This window comes from Haliotis asinina, chromosome 7 (assembly GCF_037392515.1).
Source record: "Haliotis asinina isolate JCU_RB_2024 chromosome 7, JCU_Hal_asi_v2, whole genome shotgun sequence".
Taxonomy (NCBI): Eukaryota; Metazoa; Mollusca; class Gastropoda; order Lepetellida; family Haliotidae; genus Haliotis; species Haliotis asinina.
The window spans coordinates 32294608-32302406 of NC_090286.1; positions in this window are offsets into that span (position 1 = coordinate 32294608).

The window sequence follows — 7799 nt, forward strand, 5'->3', positions numbered from 1 at the left end:
AATAGGTAAGGTGGTGAGAAAGTCTCTAAACAAAGACTCGGTAACTAAATGGGTAAGGTGGTGAGAAAGTCTCTAAACAAAGACTCGGTAACTAAATGGGTAAAGTGGTGAGAAAGTCTCTAAACAAAGACTCGGTAACTAAATAGGTAAGGTGGTGAGAAAGTCTCTAAACAAAGACTCAGAAACAAACTAAATAGGTAAGGTGGTGAGAAAATCTCTAAACAAAGACTCCGTAACTAAATGGATAAGGTGGTGAGAAAGTCTCTAAACAAAGACTCCGTAACTAAATGGGTAAAGTGGTGAGAAAGTCTCTAAACAAAGACTCGGTAACTAAATAGGTAAGGTGGTGAGAAAGTCTCTAAACAAAGACTCAGTAAATGGGTAAGGTGGTGAGAAAGTCTCTAAACAAAGACTCGGTAACTAAATGGGTAGGGTGGTGAGAATGTTCTCAGCGTGTATACCATAAGTGGTTCTACTGAAGCCTTCAGTAAACCATTGAAAGACTTCACGTCAATTCATGACTTGGACCTTACATGGACTATACCAGTGTGCCTACAAATACAACACAGGTTACGGGTTGCAGTTATGTGATCACGCCATTGTGTTGGTGAAGACTATGGCTCGCCAGTACGAAGGCTGCACTGTTAGTGCAAGCTGAACATATCCATGTTAACAATATAAACGTTCGCTGCAAACTCTTTCATTTCATAGGAATGCTTCTGGTAAACCTGACCCGTAAAGGTCCCTGGGTAGAATAGGCCTCTAGCAACCCATGCTTGCCACAAAATGCGACTATGCTTGTCGTAAGAGGCGACTAACGGGATCGGGTGGTCAGGCTCGCTGACTTGGTTGACAAGTCATCGGTTCCCATTTACGCAGATCGACGGTCATATTGTTGATCACTGGATTGTCTGGTCCAGGCTCGATTATTTACAGTCCGCTGCCATATAGCTGGAATATTGCTGAGTGCGGCGTAAAACTAAGCTCACTCACTTACTCTGGGAAACCTGAAGAGATGGTGTGAATGAATCCCAGACTTAAGCACAGCTTAGTGCAATGGAACATTTGAGATTCATAATGCTAATGCGAGCGTGTTGTCGCATGTGAACGCTCACCACACCACTGTAAGTGGACACCAACATTAGACATTGGATTATTAAAAAGTGTATGCACTTTGCTAATAGGGGATGGTGCTAATTTCCTTTGAGGGTGTGTGAGGGTGTCAATTATCGTGTCTGGAAAATAATCAAATAAGCCAGTGTTTGACAACACATGTGTCAGTCTACCCAATTGGAATACAAGGGCGTGCGTCAACCAAGTCAGCGGGGTGTAAAAGCACTGCGCCGACTGGCATTTGTTCACATTTGTCAACTGGATTTACATCGGGTTATCTCAAATATTGGCACCGTGAATGACCTGGATTATACGAGTCTGCAGAAGCAAATATACACACGCACGCACGCACGCACGCACGCAATATCATAGATACATTAATGAGAAAGTAGGGATGGTAAAGAATTTGTTACGACAATTTTGTAATAATTGTATATCTTCGATAATACATATAGTGCAGGATCTGACTGGTGGGCTAATATTATGGCTGAAAGTCGAATGACGCAGTGGGCGAAATTCAAGCTAGTCGTGTGGTCCATGGCTTGTAAAAATCCACCAAGACCATTAAATGATATATTTACAGTGGTCCTGGTGACCAGTGAATTTTGTATTGATACTTAAAATGCTACAAGTACAAACAAGGCCAATAGTTAGATATTGTCTTCTCACTTGGACTGTGTGGTCTGGTGGGTAAGTTAGAAAGGTTTCTCTCCATGTTGGCAACAGATTTTGTGAGTTCATTTTTATTTAAAAAACCCATTGAAAACGGCTGAAATTAAAGTGTGCACCCCACCCCCACCCTCTTGAAAAGCTGTATCCTCCCCAACAACGTCAATTTGGTTTATTCCATCCTATTCCTCCTGGAGGGTGGTTGGTTACCTCAGTCGCGTTCAACTGGCCATGGTAGAGTGATTGTGTTCTTCTTGTGAATATATTCAGTACCAAAACGAGCTCTCGTGTACTCTTCCAGTGGCATCCTGAAACGCACAAGGACCTCCCGTCGGCGGGCTCCATTCGTGGCCAGCTCTTGCTATTCCCGGACAAGCTGCATAGGGAGAGTTCATGGGGGTTACGGAAAGGGCCGAGTGGTGACGAATGGACCTCAGGGTGTTGCCATATTAGTACTGCCGCAAGTGACATGTTCGCGAGGGACATGTTATGACATTCTGCAAGTCACACTGATCCTTGCCAAGACCATTAATAAAGCCACTCCAAGCAACCTTTCTGACAAACGTTCATGAAAACGCCCTTTCCGCAAAGTTTTCCGCTAGTAAACCTCGATTCAACCCAAATATTGGTCCATCTATATGATTCGTCCAGCGCTGCCGCCCTTGATACTGACGATTTTTGTTTGTTGTTCAACGCCGCACTCAGCATTATTGCAGCTGTTTGTCGGCGAACGAATTTGGACCAGACAATCCAGTGATTGGCAGCAGGAGCATCGATCTTCGCAACTGGGAACAGATGACATATGTCAACCAAGCCCACGAGCCTGGCCACCCGACCAGCTGAGTCGCCGGAACTTCACGGGATTTTAACGACGCCATGTAATGATGTGACGGTCGGTCAGTTGTGGGTTAACACGTGGATGTCGGAAATACATGATCCTTGATTACCTGATTGGTATCTTCTAATTGCTCACAGGGAAACGTTAATGACTCGTACCACAATCTTCTGCCGTTATTCCAACATCCAACATGTCAGTTGCACTTATCCACAGAGAGCGTAATAAAAATGAAAAAGAACGTATGAGTTTAAAACAATATCAGGACAAATTTCAGTCTGGGTTCTATCGCTGAGATTGTACAGAACCATACTGATACACTACATTTTCAAAATCCATTTACAATCACAACTTGGTTCCGAAATAATCTCACCAAACATTGAAGATCCCCGAAGCTTGTTGATAAATAAAAAAGGTGAAATGTTTCACGGGTATTGGAGGATCACTTTTATTTGTGCACGTCACATTTTTCTACTGACATTTTGAAAAAATATAATTTTGACTTAGCCGAGTCCCGATCATCCATTTGTCCACTATAAGAATGACTTTAAAAAAAAATGTGCCCGAGAAACATTTATTTTTTATGCAACCTAATACATGTCTATGTAAGTTATAATGTTACACATGGTACATGTGTCAACAAAAGAAAGATGTTCATGTAAGAGAACAGGCATATTCCACAAATATAATCTACCCACGTACTGTACACGCGGACAATGGTGCTGGATAATAACCGACATATTAACGACCCTCAGATCGTCAACCTTTGTGAGGCCTAATGAACCTAGAGAGTGCTCCCAGTCTCAGCATGAACTGTCTGACTGTCATTAGCGGCACTATGCAGTGCCATTGATCTCGTAGGAGGAAACAATGACCAACTCTGCCTTGTAGCATAAACATGAAAAATGAAAATTGTAAGACTTCAACAAAATCTCGAATCACGTAAATGGTCTGAATAACATGCCGTGATCATTTGAAATTGAAATGATATTGCAGATACCCTTTCCCTCCCTTAAACTGACTGCGGGAGCAATACGTCGCATCTTATACAGGGGACCGGCTTCCTGGTAACTCTAAACATAAAAAAAAATCAAAACAAAACAAAGCAAAAAAACAAAACAAAACAAAACAAAACAAAAAACAAAACAACAACAAAAAAAACAAACAAAACAGATACTGAACGCGGACTCGTCTAGAATAACAAGTTTTTTTTATAGTGTGTTCGTATAAGGATGATTCAGGGAGGATATTTTCGATGATATAATACGCAGGTAAACAGCGGAATCCCTGGCGGACATAGTCGCCTGTCATACATACGAGCGACAGGTCAGGTAGCCCTGCTGGCAAATGTCAGAATTGTCGCCGTAATAATGCCCTGATGAGGTCGTAATCAGCGACATGCCTCTTCCTGAGACGTCAGACAATACCCCAGATGGGACTCAACTCAAAAAAGTACTAGAATTTGTACTTTACTAAGAAAGTGAAATCCCAAATGTGACATATGTCAAAGATCAGTTGTGTTAATATGGTTGTAAGTGTCGTACATTAACATTGACTTGTGACTATCTTTGGTCTAAGATAGCTTAGAAAATCTAGGCCATAAAATAATCCACAACGTGATGATTTTATTTATTTTTATTTTTTGGCATTGTTCCTAATATCATCAAGTCTTGTCATCCTTTGGAGCATAGTCTAATATGTCTTTCTGGGAAAGGTGTTTGATGAAGATATGTTGTTGAAAGAACAAGTCTTGTTTTCCCCTGAGAATATTACCTTATGTAACAGTATGTACTAGTTTCATATATATTTTTTAATCAGTTATCCTACTTTGTTCATACATACAATTTATGTTGTGATATATCATAAGTTGTTTTAAAGAAATTTGCAGATATGTGACTACATTTGTGCCTTCATTTGAAATCAATATGCAGCATTCCAAAGTAATTTTTTTCATAAATGGCAGCTCAGTTTCCATTCTGTCCCATAAATGTTTACAGGTAAGAAATTGTGTAAATAATGATGATAATAATTGCTATGCGCCTGTTTCCTCACACTTGTACATTCTCAAGGCGCTAATGATGAACATATTTGAATTATTGTTTCTGTGTTAACAATGATATTGTTATTTACATCCGTCCAAATTCATTGAACACAAATTATAAACAATTTTATCAAAACCTTGCTTTCTGTCATCTGTTTGAAGTAGTAAACATGCCAGTGACTAATTGGGTAAAGTGTTGAGACTCAGTGACTAACTAGGTAAAGAGGGTAGACCCAATGAGTAAATTGATAAAGAAGTGAGACTCAGTGACTAAATGGGTAAGGTGGTGAGACTTAGTGACTAACTGGGTAAAGAGGTGAGACTCAGTGACTAAATGGATAAAAAGGGGTGAGACTCAGTGACTAAATGTGCAAGATTGTGAGACTCGTTGTCTAAATGGGCAAGGTGGCAAGACTCAGTGACTAAATGGGTAAAGTGGTGAGACTCTGTGACTGACTGGGTAAAAAGGTGAGACCCAGTGAGTAAATGGGTAAAGAGGTGAGACTCAGTGGCTAGATGGGTAAGGTGATGAGACTGTGTTAAAATGGGTAAGGTGGTGGAATTGTGAATAGATTGGTATGTTGGTGAGACTTGTTGACTAAATGGGTAAAGTGGTGAGACTCGGGGACTAAATGGGTAAGGTGGTAACACTCATGGGTAACTACATGGGTAAGATGATGAGACTCTGTGATTAAATGGGTCAGGTGTGAGACAGTTTCTTTAAAAAAGACTCGGTGACTAAATGGATAAGGTGGTGAGAAAGTCTCTAAACAAAGACTCAGAAACTAAATGGGTAAGGTGTTGAGAAAGTCTCTAAACAAAGACTCCGTAACTAAATGGGTAAGGTGGTGAGAAAGTCTCTAAACAAAGACTCCGTAACTAAATGGGTAAAGTGGTGAGAAAGTCTCTAAACAAAGACTCGGTAACTAAATAGGTAAGGTGGTGAGAAAGTCTCTAAACAAAGACTCAGAAACTAAATAGGTAAGGTGGTGAGAAAGTCTCTAAACAAAGACTCAGAAACTAAATGGGTAAGGTGTTGAGAAAGTCTCTAAACAAAGACTCCGTAACTAAATGGGTAAGGTGGTGAGAAAGTCTCTAAACAAAGACTCCGTAACTAAATGGGTAAAGTGGTGAGAAAGTCTCTAAACAAAGACTCGGTAACTAAATAGGTAAGGTGGTGAGAAAGTCTCTAAACAAAGACTCAGAAACAATCTAAATAGGTAAGGTGGTGAGAAAGTCTCTAAACAAAGACTCCGTAACTAAATGGATAAGGTGGTGAGAAAGTCTCTAAACAAAGACTCGGTAACTAAATGGGTAAAGTGGTGAGAAAGTCTCTAAACAAAGACTCGGTAACTAAATAGGTAAGGTGGTGAGAAAGTCTTTAAACAAAGACTCAGTAAATGGGTAAGGTGGTGAGAAAGTCTCTAAACAAAGACTCAGTAACTAAATGGGTAGGGTGGTGAGAATGTTCTCAGCGTGTATACCATAAGTGGTTCTACTGAAGCCTTCAGTAAACCATTGAAAGACTTCACGTCAATTCATGACTTGGACCTTACATGGACTATACCAGTGTGGCTACAAATACAACACAGGTTACGGGTTGCAGTTATGTGAACACGCCATTGTGTTGGTGAAGACTCTGGCTCGCCAGTACGAAGGCTGCACTGTTAGTGCAAGCTGAACATATCCATGTTAACAATATAAACGTTCGCTGCAAACTCTTTCATTTCATAGGAATGCTTCTGGTAAACCTGACCCGTGAAGGTCCCTGGGTAGAATAGGCCTTTAGCAACCCATGCTTGCCACAAAATGCGACTATGCTTGTCGTAAGAGGCGACTAACGGGATCGGGTGGTCAGGCTCGCTGACTTGGTTGACAAGTCATCGGTTCCCATTTACGCAGATCGACGGTCATATTGTTGATCACTGGATTGTCTGGTCCAGGCTCGATTATTTACAGTCCGCTGCCATATAGCTGGAATATTGCTGAGTGCGGCGTAAAACTAAACTCACTCACTTACTCTGGGAAACCTGAAGAGATGGTGTGAATGAATCCCAGACTTAAGCACAACTTAGTGCAATGGAACATTTGAGATTCATAATGCTAATGCGAGCGTGTTGTCGCATGTGAACGCTCACCACACCACTGTAAGTGGACACCAACATTAGACATTGGATTATTAAAAAGTGTATGCACTTTGCTAATAGGGGATGGTGCTAATTTCCTTTGAGGGTGTGTGAGGGTGTCAATCATCGTGTCTGGAAAATAATCAAATAAGCCAGTGTTTGACAACACATGTGTCAGTCTACCCAATTGGAATACAAGGGCGTGCGTCAACCAAGTCAGCGGGGTGTAAAAGCACTGCGCCGACTGGCATTTGTTCACATTTGTCAACTGGATTTACATCGGGTTATCTCAAATATTGGCTGCACCGTGAATGACCTGGATTATACGAGTCTGCAGAAGCAAATATACACACGCACGCACAGCACGCACGCACGCAATATCATAGATACATTAATGAGAAAGTAGGGATGGTAAAGAATTTGTTACGACAATTTTGTAATAATTGTATATCTTCGATAATACATATAGTGCAGGATCTGACTGGTGGGCTAATATTATGGCTGAAAGTCGAATGACGCAGTGGGCGAAATTCAAGCTAGTCGTGTGGTCCATGGCTTGTAAAAATCCACCAAGACCATTAAATGATATATTTACAGTGGTCCTGGTGACCAGTGAATTTTGTATTGATACTTAAAATGCTACAAGTACAAACAAGGCCAATAGTTAGATATTGTCTTCTCACTTGGACTGTGTGGTCTGGTGGGTAAGTTAGAAAGGTTTCTCTCCATGTTGACAACAGATTTTGTGAGTTCATTTTTATTTAAAAAACCCATTGAAAACGGCTGAAATTAAAGTGTGCACCCCACCCCCACCCTCTTGAAAAGCTGTATCCTCCCCAACAACGTCAATTTGGTTTATTCCATCCTATTCCTCCTGGAGGGTGGTTGGTTACCTCAGTCGCGTTCAACTGGCCATGGTAGAGTGATTGTGTTCTTCTTGTGAATATATTCAGTACCAAAACGAGCTCTCGTGTACTCTTCCAGTGGCATCCTGAAACGCACAAGGACCTCCCGT